A 15,337-nucleotide genomic window follows, 5' to 3' on the forward strand; every position below is an offset into this window, starting at 1 on the left:
GTGGTGCCAGAACAGCAAAAAAAAAACACATGGCATACCATTTTGGAAACTAGACCCCTCGGGGAACGTAACAAGGGGTAATGTGAACCTTAATACCCTACAGGTGTTTCACGACTTTTGCATATGTGAACATTTTTTTATTTTTTTTTTACCTAAAATGCTTGGTTTCCCAAAATTTTTACATTTTTAAAAAGGGTAATAGCAGAAAACACCCCCCAAAATTTGAAGCCCAATTTCTCCCGATTCAGAAAACACCCCATATGGGGGTGAAAAGTGCTCTGCTGGCGCACTACAGGTCTCAGAAGAGAAGGAGTCACGTTTGGCTTTTTGAAAGCAAATTTTGCTCTGGGGGCATGCCGCATTTAGGAAGCCCCTATGGTGCCAGGACAGCAAAAAAAAAAAAAAAAACATACCATTTTGGAAACTAGACCCCTCGGGGAACGTAACAAGGGGTTAAGTGAACCTTTATACCCCACAGGTGTTTCATGACTTTTGTATATGTAAAAAAAAAATTATTTTTTTTTACCTAAAATGCTTGTTTTCCCAAAAATTTTACATTTTTAAAAAGGGTAATAGCAGAAAATACCCCACAAAATTTGAAGCCCAATTTCTCCCGAGTACGGCGATACCCCATATGTGGCCCTAAACTGTTGCCTTGAAATACGACAGGGCTCCAAAGTGAGAGCGCCATGCGCATTTGAGGCCTAAGTTAGGGATTGCATAGGGGTGGACATAAGGGTATTCTACGCCAGTGATTCCCAAACAGGGGGCCTCCAGCTGTTGTAAAACTCCCAGCATGCCTGGACAGTCAGAGGCTATCTGGCAATACTGGGAGTAGTTGTTTTGCAACAGCTGGAGGCTCCGTTCTGGAAACAGTGGCGTACCAGACGTTTTTCATTTTTATTGGGGAGGGGAGGGGGGCTGTGTAGGGGTATGTGTATATGTAGTGTTTTTTACTTTTTATTTTATTGTGTGTTAGTGTAGTGTAGTGTTTTTAGGGTACAGTCGCACGGGCGGGGGGTTCACAGTAGTTTCTCGCTGGCAGTTTGAGCTGTGGCAGAAAATTTGACGCAGCTCAAACTTGCAGCCGGATACTTACTGTAATCCTCCGCCCATGTGAGTGTACCCTGTACGTTCACATTGGGGGGGGGAACATCCAGCTGTTGCAAAACTACAAATCCCAGCATGTACGGTCTATCAGTGCATGCTGGGAGTTGTAGTTTTGCAACCGCTGGAGGCTCCATTTTGGAAACAGTGACGTAGCAGACGTTTTTCATTTTTATTGGGGAGGGGAGGGGGGCTGTGTAGGGGTATGTGTATATGTAGTGTTTTTTACTTTTTATTGTGTGTTAGTGTAGTGTTTTTAGGGTACAGTCGCATGGGCGGGGGTTCACAGTAGTTTCTCGCTGGCAGTTTGAGCTGCGACAGAAAATTTGCCGCAGCTCAAACTTGCAGCCGGATACTTACTGTAATCCTCCGCCCATGTGAGTGTACCCTGTACGTTCACATTGGGGGGGGGGGAGAAACATCCAGCTGTTGCAAAACTACAACTCCAAGCATGTATGGTCTATCAGTGCATGCTGGGAGTTGTAGTTTTGCAACAGCTGGAGACACACAGGTTGTGAAACACCGAGTTTGGTAACAAACTCAGTGTTTTGCAACCAGTGTGCCTTCAGCTGTTGCAAAAGCTACAACCCCCAGCATGTACGGACAGCGGAAGGGCATGCTGGGTCTTGTAGTTATGCAACAGCCGGAGGCATACTACATTGGCTGGGGATGCTGGGGATTGTAGTTATGCAACAGCTAGAGACACACTGGTTTACTACTTAACTCAGTGTGCCTTCAGCTGTTGCAAAACTACAACTCTCAGCAGTCACCGACAGCCAACGGGCATGCTGGGAGTTGTAGTTATGCAACCTCCAGATGCACCACTACAACTCCCAGCATGCACTTTAGCTGATTGTGAAAGCTGGGAGTTGTAGTTACACAACAGCTGAAGGTACACTTTTACATAGAAAGAATGTGCCTTCAGCTGTTGCAAAACTACAAGTCCCAGCATGCCCATAAGGGCATGCTGGGAGTTGTGGTGGTCTGCCTCCTGCTGTTGCATAACTACAGCTCCCAGCATGCCCTTGTTGCATGCTGGGAGCTGTTGCTAAGCAACAGCAGGAGGCTGTCACTCACCTCCAACGATCCAGCCCCACAGGTCAGTCCCTCGTCGTCTCCGCCGCTGCTCCTGGGGCCCCGATCCCAACAGGGACGCCGGGGATCGGGGTCCCCAGCACCGGGGGTCGTCTTCCCGCACCCGCTCACGTCCTACGGAAGAGGGGCGGAGTGGGTTGCGGGAGTGACACCCGCAGCAGGCGCCCTGATTGGTCGGCCGGTAATCCGGCCGATGAATCAGGGCGATCGTGAGGTGGCACCAGTGCCACCTCACCCCTGCTGGCAATGGCTGTTCGGGGCCGTCTCTGACGGCCCCGATCAGCCAGTAATTCCGGGTCATCGGGTCACTGGAGACCCGATTGACCCGGAATCCGCCGCAGATCGCTGGACTGAATTGTCCAGCGATCTGCGGCAATCGCCGACATGGGGGAACATAATAACCCCCCTGGGCGATATGCCGGGATGCCTGCTGAACGATTTCAGCAGGCATCCGGCTCCGGCTCCGGCTCCCCTCCGGCTAGCGGTGGGGGCCGGAAATGCTCAGGGCGTATCCATACGCCCTCGGTCCTTAAGGACTTGGAAACGGGGGCGTATGGATACGCCCTATGTCCTTAAGGGATTAAAGGTGTCAGAACTGTTAAATCAGAAAGATGGTGTAACAAACTTAATTGCCCTGGCTCCACCCCCGCCTCTGGTTCTTTCTTCGGGGTTCCTTATTGTCCTAACGACAGCCCTGAATTCAGCATTGTGTGGCACAGCCAGCCCAGCCAGTGAGTAATGGTGAATGCCAGACCAATCAGCTGTTGCACTGGAGCTCATGCCTCCCAGCTGCAGGATATTTAAACTGTCCTGTGTATTCTGCCTGTGTCCGTGATTTGATTAAACTCCTTACCCGTCACCAGTGTTTACAACCCCTGTCTTCCTTACCTTAACTCTGCTTGTGACCTGCCCCTTCCTTTGCCTCCTGACTTTGTACTGTGTTAATCTTCTGGTTTGACCTTTTGCTTGTTTCTGATTTTGTACTAAGCTCCTCTCTAGTTTTTGACTCTCTGACTTGCTTTGGATTTAGATTTTGTCTGCTAAACTGGTACCAATTTTGCCCATGTGTTGCTTACCTGGCCTGTCTGACTACCCTGATGCCCTGTGCACTTAGCGAGTATAGGGACAGAGCAGGACAGGTTTGCTCTGGGGATTTGCTCTTGCTCTGGGCAGTTCCTGGCATGGACAGAGATGTCAGCAGAGAGCACTGTGGTCAGACAGAAAAATAAATTCAAAAAGAAAAGAACTTTCTCCGTTGTATACAGCAGCTGATATGTACTGGGAGGATTAAGATTTTTAAATAGAAGTAATTCATAAATCTGTTTAACATTCTGGTAGAAGTAGATTAAAAATAAACTTGTTTTCCAACATAATGCCCCTTTTATAACATTGTATGCATATTTGTAATATATATTGATTAAAACATTTGTACATTTTTGGGGTAAAATAAAATTATATCTTGTCTCTGCAGCAATTGCCTATGTGTCTCTGTCAAAGGCAAAATACAGGGAGTGTGGGTAGGAAAAGCAGGGCTCTTAGCTGGCTCCTGGCTTCTCAATGAGCCTGTTGTGTGAGTCGGGAGCATGTCACTGATCCTCAGTGCACAGAGCCCTGCCTGTCCTCATAAGCAATAGCTATACGTTTTTTTTCACTGAAAAATATACGCATTTTCTAACGTATCCAGACCTTCTATCTCGTCCTCCTATCCCGATCTCCTATCCCGTACTCCTATCCCGTCCTCCTGTCCTGTCCTCCTATCTTGACCTCCTATCTCGAACTCCTATCCCGACCTCCTATCCCGTCCTCCTATATCGACCTCGTATCCCAACCTCCTATCCCGACCTCCTATCTCGACCTCCTATCCCGTCCTCCTATCCCATCCTCCTATCCCGTCCTCCTATCTCGACCTCCTATCCCGACCTCCTATCCAGTTCTCCTATCCAGTCCTCCTATCTCGACCTCCTATCTCTACCTTCTATCCCAACCTCCTATCTCATCCTCCTAACTCGTCCTCCTATCTTGACCTCCTATCTTGACCTCCTCTCCCGAACTCCTATCCTGTTTTCCTATCCAGTCCTCCTATCTCGACCTCCTATCCCGTCCTCCTATCTCGACCTCCTATCCCGACCTCCTTTCTCGTCCTTCTGTCTTGACCTCCTATCTCAAACTTCTATCTCGACCTCCTAACTCGTCCTCCTTTCCTGACCTCCTATCCCGACCTCCTATCCCGTCCTCCTATCCCATCCTCCTATCCCGTCCTCCTATCCCGTCCTCCTATCTCGACCTCCTATCCCGACCTCCTTTCTCGTCCTTCTGTCTTGACCTCCTATCTCGACCTCCTATCCCGACCTCCTATCCCGACCTCTTATCCCAACCTTCTATCCTGTCATCCTATCCCGTCCTCCTATCCCGATCTCCTATGCCGACCTCCTATCCTGACCTCCTATCTCTTCCTCATATCCCGTCCTCATTTGCCGTCCTCATATCCCGTCCTCCTATCTCGACCTCCTATCTTGACCTCCTATCCTGACCTCCTATCCCGTCCTCCTATCCCATCCTCCTATCTCGACCTCCTATCCTGACCTCCTATCTCGACCTCCTATCCTGTCCTCCCATCCCGTCCTCCTAACTCGACCTCCTATCTCGACCTCCTATCCCGACCTCCTATCCCGTCCTCCTATTCCATCCTCATATCCCGTCCTCATATCCCGTCCTCCTATCTCATCTTCCTATCTCGACCTCCTATCCCGATCTCCTATGCCGACCCCCTATCCCAACCTTCTATCCCGTCCTCATTTCTCGACCTCCTATCCCGACTTCTTATCCCAACCTCCTATACCATCCTCCTATCCCGTCCTCATATCCTGTCCTCCTATTTCAACCTCCTATCTCGACTTCCTATCCCGACCTCATATCCCGACCCGTAATATGTGTACCAGGTATTGAAATATCTCCAGCCATACAGAAGTTATGTGGGAGCATACATTTCCCATTGATTTGCATGGGACTTTAAACAAAAACCCCGACCCTCACAAATGGGAGGTAGTTAAGGGTTCAATTAACTATCTTATATTTTAACCCCTTAAGGACCAAACCACTTTTAACCTTAAGGACCAGGCCAATTTTATTTTTGCGTTTTTGTTTTTTCCTCCTCGCCTTCTAAAATCCATTACTCTTTTATATTTCAATCTACAGGCCCATATAAGGGCTTGTTTTTTCCGTGACCAATTGTACTTTGAAATGAAACCTCTCATTTTACCATAAAATGTATGGCGAACCCCCCCCAATAAAAGTTTTAGGGAGGAAATTTAAATGAAAACCACAACTTTGCACATTTTGGAGGGTTTTGTTTTTACACTGTACACTTTACGGTAAAAAAATACATGTGTTCTTTATTCTGTGGGTCAATACGATTGAAATGATACCCATGGCTAGATACCGCTTTAAAAAAATCTAAAACTTTTTGTACAAAATCAGTAATCTAAAATCACCCTATTTTGACCACCTATAACTTTTTCATTTTTCCATATATAGGGTGGTATGAGGACTCACTTTTTATGGATACCACATTTGCATATATAAAACTTTTAGATAATTTTTAATAATTTTTTTTGAATAAAATGTGACAAAAAAGCTGCATTTTCGGACTTTTTTTTAATTTTTTACGTTTATGTCGTTCACCGTATGGGATCATTAACATTATATTTTGATAGTTCGGATATTTACCCACGCGGCGATACCAAATATGTTTATAAAAAAATGGACAATTAAAATTTTTATTGGGAAGGGGATTTTTCGCTTTTTTTTTAAACTTTTTTTTTTACATTTTTCTACTTATTTTTTTACACTTTTTATGTGCCCATAGGGGACTATCTATAGTAATCATTTAATTGCTAATACGGTTCAGTGCTATGCATAGGACATAGCACCGATCAGTATTATCGTTGATCTTCTGCTCTGGTCGGCTCGATCTTAGACCAGAGCAGAAGACCCCGGGAGATGGCCAAAGCCAGGTGAGGGGACCTCTGGCCGCCATGCCGGATGATCAGATCATCCATTCAAAGTACCGCACTGTCGCAGATGCCATGATCTGTATTGATCACGGCATCTGAAGGGTTAATGGCAGACATCCGCATGATCGCAGATGTCGGCCATTACCGGCGGGTCCCTGGCTGCTGCTAGCAACCAGAACCTGCCATGTATGACGTGAGCACCGTTCCGATGCTCGCAGTCATACACAGGACGTAAATGCACGTCCTGGTGCGCGAAGTCCCGCCAAACCAGGATGTTATTTTACGTCCGTGGTCGTTAAGGGGTTAAGTGAACATATAAGTAACATGTGATCAATTATTATCAAAATTTCTCCTGCCGTTTGAAAGTTATGCAGTAACATATATTTCGCATAGACTTGTATGGGACTTCAAACAAAAACCCCAACCCTGGCAAATGGGGGTGAGTAAGGGTTAAATTACCTATCCTATGTTTGTTGTAGACATATAAGTAAACATGTGTGCCAAGTTTCATGTTAATATCTTTAGCCGTTTGGACGTGATTGGGGAACATATACACACACACAAACACATTGAGTTATATATATATATATATATATATATATATATATATATATATATATATACATATATATATATATATATATATATATATATATATATATATATATATATATATATAGATAGAGCAGGAAAGCAGCACTCCAGGGTAAGAAAAAGTGCTCGGGTGCCTACTGTGTCGGGTCTAGGTTGGGGACCCCTCCAAACACAGAAAAATTAAATAAACAGTGGCACACCAGGTGTCAGCAAAAATAAAATGTGATTTATTCCAGAGACGTGTAGGCAACGTTTCAGCTGGCTCACCCAGCTTGAAAATGGCTGGGTGAGCCAGCTGAAACGTTGCCTACACGTCTCTGGAATAAATCACATTTTATTTTTGCTGACACCTGGTGTGCCACTGTTTATTTAATTTTTCTATATATATATATATATATATATATATATATATATATATATATATATATATATAGGTATATGTACACAGTCACAAGTTTGTAGAATTTGACTACAGAACTCACACTATGTTGTAAAGCACTATGTACATTTCCGAAGAAGCATCAATGATATATTTAACATTTCTTTTGTTGCATCAAAGCTATCAGTTTCTTTAGTCAGCATCATTATCTTCAGTATACAAAATGTAAAAAAGGTATCTTAAAGGAAGGGTTGACAGAGAAAGGGGTAGAAAAAAAGCGCGCCTTTGGATTGTCCTCAGCCTGTTAGCATGTTGATGACAGTTGCAGCACTACTTATTTGCCCATGCACAGTATATGTAGCAGCAGCAGCCCAATGCCTTGTGGTAGCAATAGCAACAGCATCAGTAAGCAAATGTTGTCCATGTCTACCAAGGGTTATGTGGTTTCAGAGGGTAATAAGTCTGATGTGGATTGGTTGACTCCGTCATCTCATTAAATGGAAGAGTCTGACGAGTTGACATAGCTAGATGTCAGTGGATTACTAATCTACAGTTACACAGTGTGGTGGAAATGTCCGTCCTGGATGGTCTGTTCCATCATCTCTGTCTTTGCTTTCCCCCACTAGTGCTAAGGAGAAGGACAGCATTACCAGAGCTATGTTGTGGGAGGACAGTCAGCCTGTGGATTGTGCTGTAGAGGTGGCTGAACATAGCAATAATGGGACTAGTGGTGGTAGGGGTGCTGGTGAGATTCTAAGGCATCTTGTCGGATATGCTGAACGGGAGCAAGGAGCCCATGATCAAAAGAGTGGTGGAAGAAATTAGGAGGAGTTTTAACATATAGATGTCAACCATGAAAAGCAGACCTAAGGTAGGGCCATAGCATCTGTCAAATGCACCAGACGTGTGAGTGTGATTAGCCCAGGAACAGGTGACAGTGAAGCTGCTGCATCTGTAGGCTTGAGAAAAAAACGTTCCAGAGGAGGGAAGCAGTCAGGTGGTTGTAAATATCTCTGGTATCATACGTGTGGAAATTCTTTTCTATTTTACCAGATGCAGAAAACCAGACACAGTGCTGTCTTTGAAAAAAGAAAGTAAGGCCTGGCCAGTGTCAGAGTTTAGGAATTACAGCTCTAAATGAGCGCATGAAGCGGCATGACAAGGCCTAGTTATAAGTATCATTAGTCCACCACTTCCTACTACCCACTAGCTAGTCCAGGACCAGTTTCTTATTCCCCATTTTTGGACACCAATTCTGTTGCAACTCCCAAAAGGGAAATTTTTTTGGAAGGCTTGAAAAAGCCAATGCATCTTCTTTATTTGCTAGCCACAAAACCTGTTGCAACCCCCCAAAAAGGAGATTTTTTTAAATATTTTTTTTAACTTTTCAATATTTATAAAAGCTATTTCTTCACTATCTACTAGTTTTTCACCGTTTTTACCATCTCTGCATTTCCAACTAGAGATGAGCGAACTTTTCAAAAATTTGATTCGGCCGATTCGCAGAATTTTTTGAAAAAGTTTGTTTTGATCCAAATTTATTTGCGGTGAATCTATGCTAAAAATTGCTATTTCTGGCCTACAAAGAGCCTCATTAGGGGTATAGAACACTTTGCTATGTTCTAACACGCATATGGAGTGTGCTGGGGTAGTGAAATAACACTGTTATTTTGAATAATATGCAGATTACCGGCATCGCTTTTAGAATCACTGCCACAGAGCGGCACAATGACAGAGCCTGGAGGTGGCATCAGTATGAGGAGACCATATAGTGGCTGAATGACACAGCCTGGAGGTTTTGGCAGCATGAGGAGACCATATACTGGCTGAATGACACAGCGTGGAGGTGTTGGCAGCATGAGGAGACCATATAGTGGCTGAATGACACAGCTTGGATGAGGCTGAAGCATGAGGAGCCCATATAGTGGCTGAATGACACAGCGTGGAGGTGTTGGCAGCAAGAGGAGACCATGTAGTGGCTGAATGACACAGCGTGGAGGTGGTGGCAGCATGAGGAGACCATATAGTGGCTGAATGACACAGCTTGGATGAGGCTGAAGCATGAGGAGACCATATAGTGTCTGAATGGCACAGCCTGGAGTTGGCGGCAGATGAGGAGACTATAGGGCCTTACAATCTCTAATAATAAAATGTGAATTTTGAAATTTCAATTGAAGATGTATTGTACCTAGTGCTAACATAAACATATATAGGTCATGTCCTAGGCTCAGCAGCAACACTAATCCATGTAGTTGCTATATGACACAAACAGAAGAATGCAGCAGCATGAGTACACAAGAGGGTTTCACAAGCCCTAACATTAAAAGGTGAATGTTGAAATCTCTATTGAAGATGCATGTTAGCTAGTGCTACCATCCAAAAATGTAAGGCCTAAGCCCAGAAGCATCGGTAAGCCAAGTAATTCCTGAAAGACACAGGAGCAGTCAGGAGCAGGCATCAGCAGTACACCCGAGGGTTTCATAACCCCTTACATTGAAAGATCAATGTTGAAATTTCTATTAAGCATATATATAGCTCATGCTAAACATCCAATAATTTAAGGCCCAAGCCCAGAAGAATCAATAAGCCAAGTAGTTCCTGAAACACACAGTCAGGAGCAGGCATCAGCAGTACACCCGAGGGTTTCATAACTTCTTACATAGAAATATCAAAGTGGAAATTTCTATTAAGCATGTATTTAGTGTCACGATGCCGGCTGGCAGGAGGTGGATCCTCTGTGCCAGAGAGGGATAGCGAGGACCGTGCTAGTGGACCGGTTCTAAGATACTACAGGTTTTCACCAGAGCCCGCCGCAAAGCGGGATGGTCTTGCTGCGGCGGTAGTGACCAGGTCGTATCCACTAGCAACGGCTCACCTCTCTGGCTGCTGAAGATACTGAAGATAGGCGAGGTACAAGGGAGTAGGCAGAAGCAAGGTCGGACGTAGCAGAAGGTCGAGGCAGGCAGCAAGGATCGTAGTCAGGGGCAACGGCAGGAGGTCAGGAACACGGGCTAGGAACAGACAAGGGAACGCTTTCACTAGGCACTAAGGCAACAAGATCCGGCAAGGGAGTGCAAGGGAAGTGAGGTAATATAGGGAAGTGCACAGGTGATTACCAATTAAGCTAATTGGGAAGATTGGGCCAGGCACCATCATTGGTGCACTGGCCCTTTAAATCGCAGAGACCCGGCGCGCGCGCGCCCTAGGGAGCGGGGCCGCGCGCGCCGGGACAGGACCGAGGGAGAGCGAGTCAGGTACGGGGGCCGGGGTGCGCATCGCGAGCGGGCGCTATCCGCATCGCGAATCGCATCCCGGCTGAAGGCGGGACCGCAGCGCACCCGGTCAGTGGATCTGACCGGGGCGCTGCAACAACGAAGATGAGGCGGGCGCTCCGGGGAGGAACGGGGACCCGGAGCGCTCGGCGTAACAGTACCCCCCCCCTTGGGTCTCCCCCTCTTCTTGGGGCCAAAGAACCTGAGGAAAACAAACTCAATTTTTCCGTGATGAGGTCCGATGCAAATTAGGAGGGGTTCTGTGTGGAAACGTACGAGACAGTCCAATCTTTTATTGTAAAAACAATAGATGTAGAGGGGTCTGGCGAGACTGGTCACAGGAACGTAGAACCTGTTGATGAGAGAGGCCAAAAAAAATTTTCCTGCAGATCCGGAGTCCAAGAAGAGCATAGTAGAGAAGGAGAAGGTAGAGGCAGATATCCGCACAGGCACAGTAAGGCGTGGAGAAGCAGAGTTGACATCAAGAACTGTGTCACCTTTGTGCGGAGTCAGCGTACGTCTTTCCAGGCGGGGAGGACGGATAGGACAATCCTTCAGGAAGTGTTCGGTACCGGCATAGTACAGGCAAAGATTCTCCATGCGGCGTCGTGTCCTCTCTAGAGGTGTCAAGCGAGACCGGTCAACTTGCATAGCCTCCGCGGCGGGAAGCACAGGAACGGATTGCAGAGGACCAGAGGAGAGAGGAGCCGGGGAGAAAAAACGCTTCGTGCGAACAAAGTCCATATCCAGGCGGAGCTCCAGACGCCATCCGGAAGAACGCATGTCAATGCGAGTGGCAAGATGAATGAGTTCATGTAGGTCAGCAGGAGTCTCTCGTGCGGCCAGAACATCTTTAATGTTGCTGGATAGGCCTTTTTTAAAGGTCGCGCAGAGAACCTCACTATTCCAGGACAACTCGTAAGCAAGAGCACGGAACTGAATGGCGTACTCGCCAACGGAAGAAACACCCTGTTCCAGGTTCAGCAGGGCAATCTCGGCAGAAGAAGCTCGGGCAGGCTCCTCGAAGACACCACGGACCTCAGCGAAGAAGGACTGGACTGTGGCTGTGGCAGAATCATTGCGGTCCCCATCAAACTTGTCCGGCAGGGACAAGCAGGGGTTAAGAACGGCTGGTTGCTGCGGAGGAGTTGCAGGAGCCGGCGGAGGAGATGGTTGTTGCAGCTGTAGCTGTGACTGAAGTTGCTGTATCTGCGGCAGCAGCTGCTGTGACTGAAGTTGCTGTATCTGCGGCAGCAGCTGCTGTAACTGTGACTGAAGACGCTGTGTCTCGGAGATCAAGTATGCCAGCTGTTGATCTCGTTGCGCTATCTGTTGCGACTGCTGGGCGATCTGACGAGCTTGCTGGGCGACCAGCGTAGGGAGGTCAGCGACAACTGGCAGAGGAACTTCAGCGGGATCCATGGCCGGATCTACTGTCACGATGCCGGCTGGCAGGAGGTGGATCCTCTGTGCCAGAGAGGGATAGCGAGGACCGTGCTAGTGGACCGGTTCTAAGATACTACAGGTTTTCACCAGAGCCCGCCGCAAAGCGGGATGGTCTTGCTGCGGCGGTAGTGACCAGGTCGTATCCACTAGCAACGGCTCACCTCTCTGGCTGCTGAAGATACTGAAGATAGGCGAGGTACAAGGGAGTAGGCAGAAGCAAGGTCGGACGTAGCAGAAGGTCGAGGCAGGCAGCAAGGATCGTAGTCAGGGGCAACGGCAGGAGGTCAGGAACACGGGCTAGGAACAGACAAGGGAACGCTTTCACTAGGCACTAAGGCAACAAGATCCGGCAAGGGAGTGCAAGGGAAGTGAGGTAATATAGGGAAGTGCACAGGTGATTACCAATTAAGCTAATTGGGAAGATTGGGCCAGGCACCATCATTGGTGCACTGGCCCTTTAAATCGCAGAGACCCGGCGCGCGCGCGCCCTAGGGAGCGGGGCCGCGCGCGCCGGGACAGGACCGAGGGAGAGCGAGTCAGGTACGGGGGCCGGGGTGCGCATCGCGAGCGGGCGCTATCCGCATCGCGAATCGCATCCCGGCTGAAGGCGGGACCGCAGCGCACCCGGTCAGTGGATCTGACCGGGGCGCTGCAACAACGAAGATGAGGCGGGCGCTCCGGGGAGGAACGGGGACCCGGAGCGCTCGGCGTAACATTTAGCTTGTGCTAAACATCCAAAAATATAAGGCCCAAGCCCAGAAGCATCAATAAGCCAAGTAGTTCCTTAAACATGCAGTCAGAAGCAGGCATCAGCAGTACACCAGAGGGTTTCATAACCCCGTCCATTGAAAGATCAATGTTGAAATTTCTATTAAGCATGTATTTAGCTCGTGCTAAACATCCAAAAATGTAACACCCAAGCCCAGAAGCATCAGTAAGCCAAGTAATTCCTGAAAGACACAGGAGCAGTCAGGCACAGGCATTAGCAGTACACCCGAGGGTTCCATAACCCCTTACATTGAAAGATCAATCTTGAAATCTCAATTAAGCATTTATGTTAGCTAGTGCTACCATAACATATATTGAGTTAATATCCCAGTCCCAGCAGCATCAGAAAACAATATATTGGCTGAATGACACAGCCTGGAGGTGGGGATAGCAGAAGAAGCCCATATAGTGTCTGAATGGTGCAGCCTGAAGCATGAGGAGACCATATAGTGGCCAATATATGGTTTACTGATGCTGCTGGGCCTGGGCCTAAAACATTTTTATGATAGCACTAGCTACCCTAAATCTCTTAATTTAAATTTCAAAATTCATCTTTTAATCTTAGGGATTTTGAAGCCCTAGTGTCTACACATGCTTCAGCCACATCCAAGCTGTGTCATTCAGCCCCTATATGGTCTCCTCATGTTACCAAAACCTCCACACTGTGTCATTCAGCCACTATATGGTCTCCTCATACTGATGCCACCTCCAGGCTCTGTCACTGTTGCGCTCTGCAGCAGTGATTCTAAAAGTGATGCCTGTAATCTGCATGTCATTCTGAATAACAATATTATTTCACTACCCCAGCACACTCCATATGTGTGTTAGAACAAAGCAAAGTGTTCTATACCCCTATTGAGGCTCTCTGTAGTCCAGAAATAGCCGTTTTTAATGTAGTTTTGCCATAAATAAATTCAGATTGAAGTAATTTTTTTGAAAAAATTTGGCAAAACGGCTGAATCAAATTTTTCAAAAGTTCGCTCATCTCTAAACATAATTAAGATATTGTTATCCTTCTAACATTTCTGTGTATTGAGGAACAAAAGTAAAAATGAATTACACATGTAAGGAGGAGTATATGTATGTCTGGTAGTTCATCAGTTTTTTTCAATTCGGATGAGCGGACCAGTGGCACTGTGTTCATATGTCTGCTCTGTCAATCCACTTGATCCAGTGGTACATATGACAGTGTGGCAGGTGTGACACATTTAGTTTCTTGCATCCACAATTCCCATCTGGGATAGCTCCAGACATACAAGGGCTATTTATCATTGTGTTTGTGTGCTTTTTTTGGTCTACATTTTGCGCATTGCAGGTTTTTTTTATACCCTACTTGCCATGTTTTTTGCATTTTTTTTTCTTAGTTCTAAAATCCATCTATTTGAACTTTTGGTGTTGCTAGACCACTTTTTTAAGTGACAGATGCATTCGTCACAAATTTATGAACTGCGTATTTTAGATTTTTGCGCAAATTTTTTCGCAACTGATGCACAAAAAATGCTAATCTAGACCACCTCCTGACCAGGTCTAAAAAGATTCCTATTTCCGTCTGTTTGCAAAAAAAAAAAAAAATCATCAGCCAGCAGCCAGAGCGAAAGGGAGGAAGAGAGAGAGCAAGAATAAGGTAGAGAATAAGAACGTTTAAAGACATAAAAAGTTAAAAATTAAAAATATGTGCAAAGGAAAAGTAAATCAGTTGTCCATATGAAACAAATAGATATATTTTGTAAAGTACAAAAAAAGAATGGTAAAGATGTATGAAACAATAAGATTGTTAGCAATGGCAAGCATCTCACAATTCCATGTGCCCAAGAAAAAAAAAAAAATATCCAACAATGTTATGATAAAATAATAAAATTTAAAAAAGGTGAAAGGTAAAAAAATCACTAAATCACTAATTTTATTTTTTCCGGGCCTGCGGGAAGGTAAACCACAACTCAAATGTGAGGGAGGGAGTGCAGACCTTCTTTAAGATATTAATTTGCCTTAAAATTTAAACTAAAACAAATAAAGGTAAACAAACAGACAAACAAGCTCCTCAGAAGCAGGGTAGACGTGATCTGAAAGTGGCGGTAGAAAATTTTCTGGGTGCAGATCTGCGTGTAATTAAACTTGCCCACCCCCTCACTGTTTTCTTCCTCGAATACGCGAATATGCGAATATTCACATATGCGAATATAAGGAATACGCAAAATTTATGAATATAGGACAAATGTTTGTCTATATATTCACAAAATATCGCAAATTCGAATATGGGCTATGCCGCTCATCACTACTTACATCTAGAAAGGTGGGAGCCGGAGCAGGATGTGTAAGTAGCCGGGGCCCCATACAGGAGATCGCAGGGGGTCCCAGTGGTTGGACCCCCGCAATTCGACACATCCCCTGTCTTATGGATAGGAGATACATGTCTCAATAAATTCAGTTCCCTCGAGTATCCCTTCAAGAGGTGCATTTATTCCTCTTAATAAATCAGGGGCTTCCGAAGCTGCCCTTGCGCCATGCTTTTTAAATCTTTACTAGTGCCACACTAGATTTTTGCTACAGTTTTTGACAACCCTTTAGCGTAAATTGAAATAAATGTGATGCTATAGGAGACCACAACCCCGTCAATGCCCACTTTACACCAAGCTCCACTTACTTGGCAAGTTCAGTATGAAGTT

General features: G+C 46.0%; 1 protein-coding gene across 1 annotated transcript in view; it reads left to right on the forward strand.

The window, feature by feature from the left end:
• The window catches only part of UGT8 (UDP glycosyltransferase 8), a 110,960-nt gene that overhangs the window by 11,938 nt on the left and 83,685 nt on the right, over window positions 1-15,337 (forward strand). The gene's annotated exons all lie outside the window — the stretch shown is intronic.

This window comes from Hyla sarda, chromosome 1, assembly GCF_029499605.1.
Source record: "Hyla sarda isolate aHylSar1 chromosome 1, aHylSar1.hap1, whole genome shotgun sequence".
In the NCBI taxonomy this organism is placed as follows: domain Eukaryota; kingdom Metazoa; phylum Chordata; class Amphibia; order Anura; family Hylidae; genus Hyla; species Hyla sarda.